Here is a 15898-nt window from a genome sequence, read left to right on the forward strand (position 1 = left end):
TTTTGTAGTGCAACCCTTGCGCATCTAGCCGTCCTTGTGCCTCATCATGGGTGCAGGGGCGGCACCCCGCTTGATCATAGTTTAGTAGATCTGATCCGTTACGATCGCTCCTTGTTCTACAAGGATTAGTTTAATATCTGCAATAGTTAGGCCTTACAAAGGGGTGGAGGATCCAGCGGCACGTAGGGTGTCGTTTGCGAGCCCTAGACGGGATGTTCCGAGGATCAACCTTGTGTTGGTTTTTAGGCCTCGTCTAGGGCAAGCTTACGATCACCGTGCGTGAGCGCGAGGCCCAACCTAGAGTAGGATGATCCGATTATGCGGTGAAAACCCCACATCGTCGTGGATCTCATTAGCTCTACCATGATCAAGCAGGACCACCACATATTCGGCCACCTTGGACGAACCGTGGGTGGATCGGCTCTTTGAGCCGATTCACAGGACAACCTGAGAGCCGATCGAGGCTCGTATTTAACGTGTACGTGTGTGCCCTGCAGGAAACTAAGCGAGGCATCATCCACACCTTCCTGACCAGGTATAGGTCAGGTGGCACGCCCTTGCGACCCAGCATCGGCGCGCGACCAGGAGGCTTTGCGGGCCGTCGCTCTGAGGGACTGGGGCCAGCCGCAGCCCTAGTCATTCCCGGCTCTACCGTGTTGGCCAGTCGCTGCCCGCCGGTGGGTTTCTGACGCCAACAAAAATCATCATCAAGCTCCACATAATCTTCCTCAGGATCATCACTAAAATAACCAAGTTCAGGTGAACTAACAGGTGTAGTAGCATTAGGAGTTTCAGTATTTTCAATTTGTCTAGACCTAGCAATTGTAGCATCTAGAAAGGATCCCAATGAACCACTATCATCAAGCACACCAGAAACATTATCAATATTATGAGAGTGTTCAGATTCAGCAGATGTACCCACATGCGAAGCATGTGGCGGTGAAACAAGTTTATCAATCACAGATGGTGAATCAAGTGTAGCGGAGGTACTCAGAATTGTACCTTTTCTTGTAGTGGATGGTAATATGGCGATCTTAGTATCGCGAGGTTTACCCATGATGGAGAATTTGCAGCGAACAATATTAATCCAAGTGAACTTCCAAATAAAGCCATGCTCCCCGACAGCGGCGCGGAAAATAGTCTTGATGACCCACAAGTATAGGGGATCGCAACAGTCTTCGAGGGAAGTAAAACCCAATTTATTGATTCGACACAAGGGGAGACAAAGAACACTTGGAAGCCTTAACAACGGAGTTGTCAATTCAGTTGCACCTGGAAACAGACTTGCTCGCAAGAGTTTATCAAGATAATGTTTTATAGCGATAAGAGTGTAGTGAAATAACAAAGAGCAGAGTAACAGAGACAGCAGTAGTGATTATAGTAAACAGCAGGATTAAAATACTGTAGGCACGGGGACGGATGACGGGCGTTGCATGGATGAGAGAAACTCATGTAACAATCATAGCAGGGCATTTGCAGATAATAATAAAACGGTGTCCAAGTACAAAGCAATCAATAGGCATGTGTTCCATATATAGTCGTGCGTGCTCGCAATGAGAAACTTGCACAACATCTTTTGTCCTACCAGCCGGTGGCAGCCGGGCCTCAAGGGAAACTACTGGATATTAAGGTACTCCTTTTAATAGAGTACCGGAGCAAAGCATTAACACTCCGTGAACACATGTGATCCTCACATCGCTACCATTCCCTCCGGTTGTCCCGATTTCTGTCACTTCGGGGCCATCGGTTCCGGACAGCGACATGTGTATACAACTTATAGATAAGACCATAAACAATGATTATCTTCATGAAACAATAACATGTTCAGATCTGAGATCATGGCACTCGGGCCCTAGTGACAAGCATTAAGCATAACAAGTTGCAACAATATCATCAAAGTACCAATAACGGACACTAGGCACTATACCCTAACAATCTTATGCTATTACATGACCAATCTCATCCAATCCCTACCATCCCCTTCGGCCTACAGCGGGGGAATTACTCACACATGGATGGGGGAAACATGGCTGGTTGATGTAGAGGTGATGGCGGTGATGGCGGCGATGATCTCCTCCAATTCCCCGTCCCGGCGGAGTGCCAGAACGGAGACTTCTGGCTCCCGCGACGGAGTTTCGCGATGTGGCGGCGTTCCCGGAGGGTTTCCCGGCGACTTCGACTTCTCTCCTGGTGTTTTTAGGTCGAGGCGAATAAGTAGTCCGAAAGAGGGCGTCGGAGGCCGGCCGAGGGGGCCACACCACAGGGCCGCGCGGGCCCCCCCTGGGCCGCGCCGCCCCATGGTGTGGGGCCCTCGGGCCTCCACTTCAATTGCCCTTCTGGCTACGTTAGTTTCCTGGGAAAATAGGGCCTTCTGCATAAATTCCGAGGTTTTTCCCGAAAGTTGGATTTCTGCACAAAAACGAGACACCAGAGCAGTTCTGCTGAAAACAGCGTTAGTCCGTGTTAGTTGCATCCAAAATACACAAATTAGAGGCAAAACAATAGCAAAAGTGTTCGGGAAAGTAGATACGTTTTGGACGTATCAAGAAGCTATGGAATCTACATCCGCACTACACTGAAGATAGGAAGATCAAGCTTGCTTCTTCCGAATTTGATGGCTATGCTTTGCGTTGGTGGGATGCGTTTGTTCATAACCGCGCTGAGGATGGTGAGCAACCTATACGCACATGGCGTGCCATGAAGGAGGCAATGACTTCTTGTTTTGTGCCTACAAATTATTTGCGGAATATATATGATAAGCTGACTCTATTGAGACAAGGTGTGAAGACTGTGGATGAATACTACATGGAGATGGAGATGCTTATGCAGCGTGGCCGTGTCCGTGAGTCTCTTGAGATGACAATGCAGCGTTTTCTGAACGGTTTGAAGTATGATATCAAAGGCATTGTTCGTCACTACAGCTACACCAATATGAATCAATTGTTACATCATGCAAGAGAAGCTGAATCACAGTTGGCTGACGAAGCAAAGATCAAAGGTCGAGCTACAGGAGCTGGGCGTTTTACATCCCACGCGGCACCATCTACGGCGCCGGCGCCTTCGACGCGCTCCGCACCTTACTCTACTCCGCCTAGTAAGCCGGTCTCCAATGTGTCTAACACAAAGAAGTCTGAATCTGCTGCAAGTACGAGTGGCTCTAATATGTCTACTGCGCGTAATCGTGATATGGCTTGTCATACATGTGGTGGCAAAGGTCACTTCAAGAGAGATTGTCCTAACCGCAAAGTTATGATTATCAATGAGGACAATGAGTACGAGACTGGAGATGATGTTGATCCTAATGCTCCAGAAGATGATGACTATGACACTGATGGTGAAGATGCATATCCGTCTGATGCTCGCACCATTGTTGTGTCGCAGCGTGCTCTTAATGTGTTGCCTAGTGCATCTACTCAGCGCTGCAATTTGTTCCAAACAAAGGCTTTAGTTGGTCCTGACAAGGCTTGCAAGGTCATTATTGATGGCGGGAGTTGCCGCAATTTAGCAAGCAAGGAGTTGTGCACCAAGCTGAAGTTGAAGTATCTACCGCACCCGCATCCATACTATATTCAGTGGTTGAGCGACAATGGTAAGATGAAGGTAAACCACATGGTGCGTGTTGAATTTGCTATTGGACCGTATAAGGATTGCATTGACTTTGATGTGGTTCCTATGACGGTGTGTCACCTACTATTGGGTCGGCCTTGGCTCTATGACCGTTCTGTGCAACACAATGGCTGTGCCAATACATATCACTTGGAGTTCAAGGGCAAGAAAATTAACTTACAGCCTATGACACCACAGCAAATTGTCAATGAGTCTCGTCAGAAAGTTGAAGTCAACTTGGAGGATGCTTCATTAGATAGGCGAGAGAATTGTAATGTTGTGAGTGATATAACGAAAAGTGAGAGAGTGAATTCCTTAGTCTCATTAGCCACCAAAGAAGACATGAGAGAATTTAGTGAGGATCCTACAGCCATGCCTCTTGTGCTCTTGTACAGGGGTACGGTTTTGGTTTCTAACGACATGACCCCTCTTCCTCTTGGTGTTTCTAATGTTTTGCAGGAATTTGGCGACGTGTTTCCGGATGAGGTACCCGCAGGACTTCCACCATTGCGAGGTATTGAGCATCAAATCGACTTGATTCCCGGAGCTTCGCTACCCAATCGGGCACCATATAGAACGAACCCCGAAGAAACGAAGGAGATACAGAAGCAAGTACAAGCGCTACTCGGCAAAGGTTATATCCGCATAAGCCTTAGTCCTTGTGCTGTTCCTTTTATTCTAGTTCCTAAGAAAGATGGTACATGGCGTATGTGCGTAGATTGTAGAGCTATAAACAATATCACTATTCGATATCATCACCCTATTCCCCGTTTAGAGGATATGCTAGATGAATTGAGTGGTGCTGCTGTGTTCTCTAAAATTGATTTACGTAGTGGTTATCATCTAATTAGGATAAAAGAAGGGGGTGAGTGGAAAACAGCCTTTAAACCAAAATTTGGTTTATATGAGTGGTTAGTAATGCCTTTTGGTTTGACTAATGCACCTAGCACTTTCATGAGACTAATGAACCATGTTTTGCGTGAATTTATTGGCAAGTTTGTGGTTGTGTATTTTGATGACATATTAATCTACAGCCGCAATGAATCTGGTCATACTATACATATTCGACATGTTTTGCAAGTGTTGCGTAATAATAAACTCTATGATAATCTTGAGAAGTGCACATTTTGCAAAGATAAGGTCATATTTCTGGGTTATGTTGTCTCTAAGCATGGAGTAGAAGTAGATGTGTCTAGAATTGAAGCTATTCAAAATTGGCCTACTCCCATGAATGTGAGTCAAGTAAGAAGTTTTCATGGTCTAGCTGGGTTTTATAGAAGATTTGTGCCCAACTTTAGTACTATTGCTGCACCTTTGAATGACTTGACTAAAAAGGGTGTTGTTTTTGAGTGGGGCGCAGCCCAAGATCATGCGTTTGATGAACTTAAGAGATTGTTAACTTCTGCACCGTTGCTTGCACTTCCTGATTTCAATAAGCAATTTGAGATTGAATGTGATGCTAGTGGTATTGGAATTGGTGGTGTGTTGATGCAAGAGGGTCGCCCAATTGCATATTTTTCTAAGAAACTTTCTGGTGCTAAGTTGAACTATCCTATATATGATAAAGAATTGTATGCTTTAATTAGAGTTCTTGAGGTTTGGCAACATTACTTGTGGCCAAAAGAATTTACCATACATTCTGATCATGAAGCTTTGAAATATCTGAAAGCACAATCTACTTTGCATAAGCGTCTTGCTAAGTGGGTTGAGTTCACTGAGTCTTTTCCATACATTATTAAGCATAAGAAGGGAAAAGATAATATTGTTGCTGATGCTCTATCTAGGAAGAATATGCTATTAACTCAACTTGATGTTAAAATTCCTGGATTAGAAGTACTATGTGATTTGTATGCTACTGATCATGATTTTGCTGAACCATATCGCTTATGTGCTCTTGGTAAAGCATGGGACAAATATCACATACATGATGGGTTCTTGTTTAGAGCTAACAAACTATGTGTTCCAGAATCGTCTGTGCGTTTGCTCTTATTGCAGGAATGATGAGGACATCCCTACTACACCACTACCTTCGTCATTGATAAATGAAGATGAACCTACTGTGAAGCTCAAGTCCAATGAAGTTCGGATTGGACCAATTACAAGGGCTCGTGCGAAGCTACTTAAACAACAGGTGAACTTGTTTCTAAACGATACTTTGATTGATGAGAACTTTATACTGCCTAAGTCCTATTACTTATGTTTCATCAGGTATCAAGAGGAGACGAGCATCGCACGAGGAGTAGAGGAGCAGCTGGACATGAAGACGGACGGCAAGATGGACGTGAAGCTGGACATGGAGCTGGATATGAAGAAATCTCATGGACGCGCGAGGGAGGAGCGGGAGGCATGCGCGAGAGGAGAAGAAGAAGTCCAGGCCGGTCCACAGCCCGGTCAGACCGGTCGGCACACCGACCCGTCCGGTCCCTGGCCCGGTCAACCGGGCGGCAGACCGGATTCACCCCGGCGCTAACCGGCCTCGTACCGAGGGCCAACCGGACGAAGTTTTGCGACATTTCCGGTTGGCGCCCGGTCGACCGGACCCCAGACCGGCCAGCCCGGTCCCTGGCCCGGTCAACCGGATTCCAGACCGGACCAGTCCGAGTCTGTCTCGACCAGATCTAATCTGGGTCGGTTTTACTTGTATCTTTTCGACCAGAACTTGTCCCGGATGCCTATATAAGTGCCTTGGATGACCCCCTAGTGGCTTGAGACCATGTTTAAGATAAACCCTAGTTCTTAGTTGTTTGCTCTGCAAAACTATTGAATTCCCTACACCATATTGCTTGATATTGTGTAGTTCCTGATAAAGTCTTGTGTGATCTGCTATTCCATTGGGAATTAGAAGGTTGCAACTTACCGCTTCGTGGTCGGCGGCTACGTGTGCAAGTGTGTGGAGTTGCGAATATCTTGCAGGGTTGAGAGCTGTTGCATTGGCGACAGGGACCAATCAAGAGATCTCGTTGCGTCATACAAGTTATCATCCACTACAACATCGTGTTCCTCCGCTGCTATCACCCCGTGATCATCATCACCACTATTGCTTACTGAGAAGATCGGGTCACCCCATATCATCTTGGTATCAGATTTCCAGTTTTCCTCGGTAAGCCATCCACAATCCACCCCATCGTTGAGTTGTGAGTGTTTTCCTATCCAGAAAAAGCCAAAAATATTAGGGTTAGGGTTTGCCATAGCCTTAGATTGCACTAATTTCGAGTTTTAGTTGCTTTTCGTAGTTGTTTTTGCGTATCTTTTCTTGCATCTAGTATTGTTAGGGTTTGAATCTCTATTATCATCTAGTTTCTGTTTTGTTACTCCGAGTCCACATAGCATACAGTGTGCTTGTTCCCAACCATAGACACAACCTATCGATATAAAGTGACTAGGAACTTCCCCAGAAGAGACTAGTTTTACCGCTCGACAGGCTGCTCATTAGGGTTTTGGTGCTTTGCATATCTTGTTGGCCGTGTTATCAAGGAGTTGTGTCATGTATCAAAAAAAGAGAGAGAAAATTGAAACGAAGCAAAAAGAGCTACATAGCTGCATGTGTTATACAAAAAGAAAAATCCAAAAACAAAAGTGAAGTGCTAGTTGAATCAAGTGAAGGCCTAAGTTTACTTTACTGCACCTGTAGTTGAGCAATGTTGTGCCTGTCTCGTTGAGATTTGCTAGCGTATCTCTAGTGCATTGCAACCTTTCCTCCAAATAGTTGCATTGCCCCATTATATCGCCTTGTGTGAGTATCATTGGTTGTCTACGATCAGCGCTAGAGCTTGTTATTGGTGCAAATAGGTAGCCTACCTACAGCCCCACATATATCCTGCTTTGTCGTGTGATTTGTTCTTATACCCTTGATATTCGCTTCGCTACATCCGTGCACTAGTTGTTACTACAAGTGGTAAGCAACACTAATTTACTTTGGAATGGTAAGATCTCCTTTTCTTATCAATTTTTGAGTGAGTTGTGAGAGTACCACCATATATTTTGATTCAGTGCACTAACCTACTAACGATGTCTGCTAGTGATCATAAACTTGTTAACCAGGAAAATAAATGTGCTGCAGATATCATCACATGGAGGGAGTTTGAGGCTCTTCGTAATGAGATGCGACGTGAATTCCGCGCTCAGGACGATGTGCTTAATGGGAAGGTTGAAGAGATCAACCAAAAGTTGGATGCTACTAATACAATCGTCACTACAATGGCTGATCAAATGACGGATATTCAGCGCACTCTTCGAACTTTGACAATGTCGGTTGAGAATCTTAATCAACATCGACAACAACATGAAGATGCTGATGAAGCCCCTGGTCGTGGCGATCGTGCTCGCGGTTGGGCTCCACTTGGCCGCAATGGTCGTGGACAAGATGAGGAAGATGGTTTGGGTAAGCCCAAGTTTTCTATACCCAAGTTTGAAGGAGGTGCTGATGTTGAAGAATACCTTACTTGGGAGCTCAAGATTGAGAAGTTGTGGGGTTTACATCCACACTATACTGAAGATAGGAAAATAAAGCTTGCTTCTTCTGAATTTGATGGTTATGCTTTGCGTTGGTGGGATCGATATGTAAGTGCTCGCGAAGAAGATGGTGAACCGCCTATTATCACATGGCGTGCTATGAAGGCGGCAATGACTGAGCGTTTTGTGCCCACAAATTATTTGCGCAACATATTTGATAAGTTGACTCTCTTGCGACAAGGTGTCAAGACCGTTTATGAATACTACATGGAGATGGAGATGCTCATGCAGCGTGGTCGTGTCAAAGAACCCCTTGAGATGACAATGACTCGTTTTCTCAATGGTTTGAAGTATGACATCAAAGGCATTGTTCGTCATTACAGTTACAATACTATGAATGAGTTGTTACATCATGCAAGAGAAGCTGAATCACAGTTGGATGACGAAGCAAAGATTAAAGGACGAGCTTCAGGAGCTGGGCGTTTCACACCCCGCGCGGCCCCATCTACGGCGCCGACGCCTTCGACACGCTCCGCACCTTACTCTACTCCGCCTAGCAAGACGGTCTCCAATGCGTCTAATGCAAAGAAGTCCAAATCTGCTGCAAGTACGAGTGGCTCTAATGTGTCTACTGCGCGCAATCGCGATATGCTTTGTCATACATGTGGTGGCAAAGGTCACTTCAAGAGGGATTGTCCTAACCGCAAAGTCATGATTATCAATAAGGACACTGAGTACGAGACTGGAGATGATGTTGATCCTAATGCTCCAGAAGATGATGACTATGACACTGATGGTGAAGATGCATACCCGTCTGATGCTCGCACCATTGTTGTGTCGCATCGTGCTCTTAATGTGTTGCCTAGTGCATCTACTCAGCGCTGCAATTTGTTCCAAACAAAGGCTTTAGTTGGTCCTGACAAGGCTTGCAAGGTCATTATTGATGTCGGGAGTTGCCGTAATTTAGCAAGCAAGGAGTTGTGTACCAAGCTGAAGTTGAAGTATCTACCGCACCCGCATCCATACTATATTCAGTGGTTGAGTGACAATAGTGAGATGAAGGTAAACCACATGGTGCTTTTTTGAATTTGCTATTGGACCGTATAAGAATTGCATTGATTTTGATGTGGTTCCTATGACGGTGTGTCACCTACTATTGGGTCGGCCTTGGCTCTATGACCGTTCTGTGCAACACAATGGCCGTGCCAATACATATCACTTGTAGTTCAAGGGCAAGAAAATCAACTTACAGCCTATGACACCACATCAAATTGTCAATGAGTCTCGTCAGAAAGTTGAAGTAAACTTGGAGGATGCATCTTTAGATAGGCGAGAGAATTGTAATGTTGTGAGTGATATAACGAAAAGTGAGAGAGTGAATTCCTTAGTCTCATTAGCCACCAAAGAAGACATGAGAGAATTTACTGAGGATCCTACAGCCATGCCTCTTGTGCTCTTGTACAGGGGTACGGTTTTGGTTTCTAATGACATGACCCCTCTTCCTCTTGGTGTTTCTAATGTTTTGCAGGAATTTGGCGACGTGTTTCCGGATGAGGTACCCGCAGGACTTCCACCATTGCGAGGTATTGAGCATCAAATCGACTTGATTCCCGGAGCTTCGCTACCCAATCGGGCACCATATAGAACGAACCCCGAAGAAACGAAGGAGATACAGAAGCAAGTACAAGCGCTACTCGGCAAAGGTTATATCCGCATAAGCCTTAGTCCTTGTGCTGTTCCTGTTATTCTAGTTCCTAAGAAAGATGGTACATGGCGTATGTGCGTAGATTGTAGAGCTATAAACAATATCACTATTCGATATCGTCACCCTATTCCCCGTTTAGAGGATATGCTAGATGAATTGAGTGGTGCTGCTGTGTTCTCTAAAATTGATTAACGTAGTGGTTATCATCAAATTAGGATGAAAGAAGGGGATGAGTGGAAAACAGCCTTTAAAACAAAATTTGGTTTATATGAGTGGTTAGTAATGCCTTTTGGTTTGACTAATGCACCTAGCACTTTCATGAGACTGATGAACCATGTTTTGCGTGAATTTATTGGCAAAATTGTGGTTGTGTACTTTGATGACATATTAATCTACAGCCGCAATGAATCGGATCATACTATACATATTCGACATGTTTTGCAAGTGTTGCGTGATAATAAACTCTACGGTGATCTTGAGAAGTGCACATTTTGCAAAGATAAGGTCATATTTCTGGGTTATGTTGTCTCTAAGCATGGAGTAGAAGTAGATGTGTCTAAAATTGAAGCTATTCAAAATTGGCCTACTCCCATGAATGTGAGTCAAGTTAGAAGTTTTCATGGTCTAGCTGGGTTTTATAGAAGATTTGTGCCCAACTTTAGTACTATTGCTGCACCTTTGAATGACTTGACTAAAAAGGGTGTTATATTTGAGTGGGGCGCAGCCCAAGATCATGCTTTTGATGAACTTAAGAGATTGTTAACTTCTGCACCGTTGCTTTCACTTCCTGATTTCAATAAGCAATTTGAGATTGAATGTGATGCTAGTGGTATTGGAATTGGTGGTGTGTTGATGCAAGAGGGTCGCCCAATTGCATATTTTTCTGAGAAACTTTCTGGTGCTAAGTTGAACTATCCTATATATGATAAAGAATTGTATGCTTTAATTAGAGTTCTTGAGGTTTGGCAACATTATCTGTGGCCAAAAGAATTTATCATACATTCTGATCATGAAGCTTTAAAATACCTGAAAGCTCAGTCTACTTTGCATAAGCTTCTTGCTAAGTGGGTTGAGTTCATTGAGTCTTTTCCATACATTATTAAGCATAAGAAGGGAAAAGATAATATTGTTGCTGATGCTCTATCTGGGAAGAATATGCTATTAACTCAACTTGATGTTAAAATTCCTGGATTAGAAGTACTATGTGATTTGTATGCTACTGATCATGATTTTGCTGAACCATATCGCTTATGTGCTCTTGGTAAAGAATGGGAAAAATATCACATACATGATGGGTTCTTGTTTCGAGCTAACAAACTATGTGCTCCAGAATCGTCTGTGCGTTTGCTCTTATTGCAGGAATCACATGCTGGAGGTTTGATGGGTCACTTTGGGCGTGAGAAGACGCTACTCATGCTAGCTGACCACTTTTATTGGCCAAAGATGAGGCGGGATGTGGACAGGTATGTGAAGAGATGCATTACTTGCAACAAGTCCAAGTCCAAGCTGAAGCCTCACGGTTTGTATACTCCTTTACCGGCACCTACTACACCTTGGGAAGATATTAGTATGGATTTTGTGTTAGGTTTGCCGCGTACTAAGAGAGGCCATGATTCTATATTTCTGGTAGTGGACAGATTTTCTAAGATGACACACTTTATTGCCCGCCACAAAAGCGACGATGCGTCGCATGTTGCTAACCTGTTTTTCAGGGAGATTGTTCGACTACATGGGGTCCCGAAGACTATTGTTTTTGATCGTGACGTGAAGTTTATGAGCTACTTCTGGAAGATGCTGTGGGGAAAGCTAGGGACAAAGCTGCTGTTCAGTACTACTTGTCATCCCCAAACTGATGGACAAACTGAAGTGGTGAATCGAACATTGTCACAACTGTTGAGATCCATGATCAAGAAGAACCTGAAGGAGTGGGAAGAGTGTTTGCCGCATGTGGAGTTTGCCTACAACAGGGCGGTACACTCTACCACGGAGCTGTGTCCTTTTGAGGTGGTGTATGGTTTCAAACCCATTACTCCACTTGACTTGTTGCCTTTGCCCATACACGAGAGAGTTAATATGAAGGCATCCAAGAGGGCAGATTTTGTGCGTAAGATCCATGTGAAGACTAAAGAGTTGATAGAAAAGAAAGGCAAGAGCAATGCTGCAAGGATGAATAAGAAGCGTAAAGAGATGTTGTTCAAGCCTGGTGATATGGTCTGGGTACATTTTCGCAAGGATAGGTTCCCGAAGCTACGGAAGTCTAAGTTGAAGCCTCGTGGTGCTGGTCCTTACAAAGTGCTTGCCAAGATCAATGATAATGCATACTCAATAGATCTTCAAGTTCATGAGTTTGGTGTTAGTAATTCTTTCAATGTTGCTGATTTGACACCATATGACAGAGAAGACCTTGGAGCGTCGAGGTCGACGCCTTTTGAAGGGGGGGAGATGATGAGGAGATCCCTACTACACCACTACCTCCGTCATTGATAAATGAAGATGTACCTGCTGTGAAGCTCAAGTCCAATGAAATTCATATTGGACCAATTACAAGGGCTCGTGCGAAGCTACTTAAACAACAGGTGAACTTGTTTCTAAAAGATAATTTGATTGATGAGAACTTTATACTGCCTAAGTCCTATTACTTATGTATCATCAGGTATCAAGAGGAGACGAGCATCACACGAGGAGTAGAGGAGGAGCTGGACATGAAGACGGACGCCAAGATGGATGTGAAGCTGGACATGGAGCTGGATATGAAGAAATCTCATGGAAACGCGAGGGAGGAGCGGGAGGCATGCGCGAGAGGAGAAGAAGAAGTCCAGGCCGGTCCACAGCCCGGTCAGACCGGTCGGCACGCCGGCCCGTCCGGTCCCTAGCCCGGTCAACCGGGCGGCAGACCGGATTCACCCCGGCGCTAACCGGCCTCGTACCGAGGGCCAACCGGACGAAGTTTTGCGACGTTTCCGGTTGGCGCCCGGTCGACCGGACCCCAGACCGGCCAGCCCGGTCCCTGGCCCGGTCAACCGGATTCCAGACCGGACCAGTCCGAGTCTGTCTCGACCAGATCTAATCTAGGTCAGTTTTACTTGTATCTTTTTGACCAGAACTTTTCCCGGATGCCTATATAAGTGCCTTGGACGACCCCCTAGCGGCTTGAGACCACGTTTAAGATAAACCCTAGTTCTTAGTTGTTTGCTCTGCAAAACTATTGAATTCCCTACACCATATTGCTTGATATTGTGTAGATCCTGATAAAGTCTTGTGTGATCTGCTGTTCCATTGGGAATTAGAAGGTTGCAACTTACCGCTTCGTGGTCGGTGGCTACGTGCGCAAGTGTGTGGAGTTGCGAATATCTTGCAGGGTTGAGAGCTGTTGCATTGGCAACATGGACCAATCGAGAGATCTCGTTGCGTCATACAAGTTATCATCCACTACAACGTCGTGTTCCTCCGCTGCTATCACCCCGTGATCATCATCACCACTGTTGCTTACTGAGAAGATCGGGCCACCCCATATCAAGGAATCACATGCTGGAGGTTTGATGGGTCACTTTGGGCGTGAGAAGACGCTGCTCATGCTAGCTGACCACTTTTCTTGGCCAAAGATGAGGCGGGATGTGGACAGGTATGTGAAGAGATGCATTACTTGCAACAAGTCCAAGTCCAAGCTGAAGCCTCACGGTTTGTATACTCCTTTACCGGCACCTACTACACCTTGGGAGGATATTAGTATGGATTTTTTGTTGGGTTTGCCGCGTACTAAGAGAGGCCATGATTCTATATTTGTGGTAGTAGACAGATTTTCTAAGATGTCACACTTTATTGCCTGCCACAAAAGCGACGATGCGTCGCATATTGCTAACCTGTTTTTCAGGGAGGTTGTACGACTACATGGAGTCCCGAAGACTATTGTTTCTGATCGTGACGTGAAGTTTATGAGCTACTTCTGGAAGACGCTGTGGAGAAAGCTGGGGATGAAGCTATTGTTTAGTACTACTTGTCATCCCCAAACTGATGGACAAACTGAAGTGGTGAATAGAACATTGTCACAACTGTTGAGATCCATGATCAAGAAGAACCTGAAGGAGTGGGAAGAGTGTTTGCCGCATGTGGAGTTTGCTTACAACAGGGCGGTACATTCTACCACGGAGCTGTGTCCTTTTGAGGTGGTGTATGGTTTCAAACCCATTACCCCACTTGATTTGTTGCCTTTACCCATACATGAGAGAGTTAATATGGAGGCATCCAAGAGGGCATATTTTGTGCGAAAGATCCATGTGAAGACTAAAGAGTTGATTGAAAAGAAAGGCAAGAGCAATGCTGCAAGGATGAACAAGAAGCGCAAGGAGATGTTGTTCAAGCCTGGTGATATGGTCTGGGTACATTTTCGCAAGGATAGGTTCCCAAAGCTGCGGAAGTCTAAATTGAAGCCTCGTGGTGCTGGTCCTTACAAAGTGCTTGCCAAGATCAATGATAATGCATACTCAATAGATCTTCCAGTTGATGAGTTTGGTGTCACTAATTCTTTCAATGTTGCTGATTTGACACCATATGACAGAGAAGACCTTGGAGCGTCGAGGTCGACGCCTTTTGAAGGTGGGAGATGATGAGGACATCCCTACCTCACTACTACCTCCGTCATTGCAAGTTGAAGATGAACCTGCTGTGAAGCTCAAGTCCAATGAAGTTTGGATTGGACCAATTACAAGGGCTCGTGCGAAGCTACTTAAACAACAGGTGGATTTGTTTCTAAACGATAGTTTGATTGATGAGAACTTTATACTACCTAACTCCTGTTACTTATGTATCATCATGTATCAAGAGGAGACGAGCATCGCACGAGGAGTAGAGGAGCAGCTGGACGTGAAGACAGACGTCAAGATGGACGTGAAGCTGGACATGGAGCTGGACATGAAGATATTTCATGGACGCGCGAGGGAGGAGCGGGAGGCAAGCGCGAGAGGAGAAGAAGTTGTCCAGGCCGGTCCAGCACCCGGTCAGACCGCTCGGCACGCCGGCGCGGCCGGTCCCTGGCCCGGTCCAACCGGGCGGCAGACCGGATTCACCCCGGTGCCAACCGGGCGTCGTACCGGGGCCAACCGGACGGAGTTTTTCGACCTTTCCGGTTGCCGCCCGGTCCCTGGCCCGGTCTAGACCGGCCAGCCCGGCCCAGCACCCGGTCAACCGGGTTCCAGATCGGCCAGTCCGGCCCAGCACCCGGTGACAAGGGATTAACTTATCAATGCCTACAGATTGTAGACTAGGGTTTAGTTGGAAGTAGAGGGCAAGTAGATCTCGAAGGTTTCAGCCGAAAAGTACTCGACGATTATGAAAACTAGGGTTTCGTGAGACAATGAATCGATGCTTTCTTTGTCCCTCGACTCCCCCTTATATAGGAGGCGGAGCCGAGGGATTCGTAATACACAAGTTACAGAGTCCGGGAGGGTTTCTAACCCGTCCCGTAAGATTACAAGTCTATATTTTCTAATACAACTCTAGCTTTCCTTAACACTATCTTGGGCTGCCGAACTTCATTTTCTTCGAGTCATGGGCCTTCAGTCAACCCCGGGTACCATCTTTGGCAGGCCCATTGGGGATGCCTATGTCAGTAGCCCCTGAGATTTTGCTTGAATCAAAGAATCAGGGAAAATCTCCAATTTTATAAGCATTCAATATCTTTGCCAAGCTTATCACATATCTTTGGATACGCAATTCTATATTATACAAGGATAATGGTAATTGGGGCTAGTTCATCTGTCGGATCAGGTACTAGTTAACTGCTCTAGTGGCAATCCGAAAAAACCTACTTCAAGATCACGTCCTTGGACATGATCTCGGGATACTGGTGTTAACTCGACAGGTGCCGCTTAAGGTCTTGCCATTCTATCGAGTCCCAGTCATATTTTATCGGGTACCTAACGCGTCCGTTAGGATTTTTCTTCGATCTGTTGATACGGAAAAAAGTAGCAAACCGACGTCAGAGACGGTGCCACACCGCTCAGAACGGATCTGGGGTCTTACCTTCGCAAAGTTTTGCGGCATTCAGAGATTGTTCGCGACTTTTAGCGCTCTGAGAATATATTGTCGAGTGCTTTTTCGGCTGTTGGAATAGCACATTTTATTGAGTCACGGATGACT

Source organism: Lolium perenne, chromosome 5, assembly GCF_019359855.2.
Source record: "Lolium perenne isolate Kyuss_39 chromosome 5, Kyuss_2.0, whole genome shotgun sequence".
Lineage (NCBI taxonomy): Eukaryota > Viridiplantae > Streptophyta > Magnoliopsida > Poales > Poaceae > Lolium > Lolium perenne.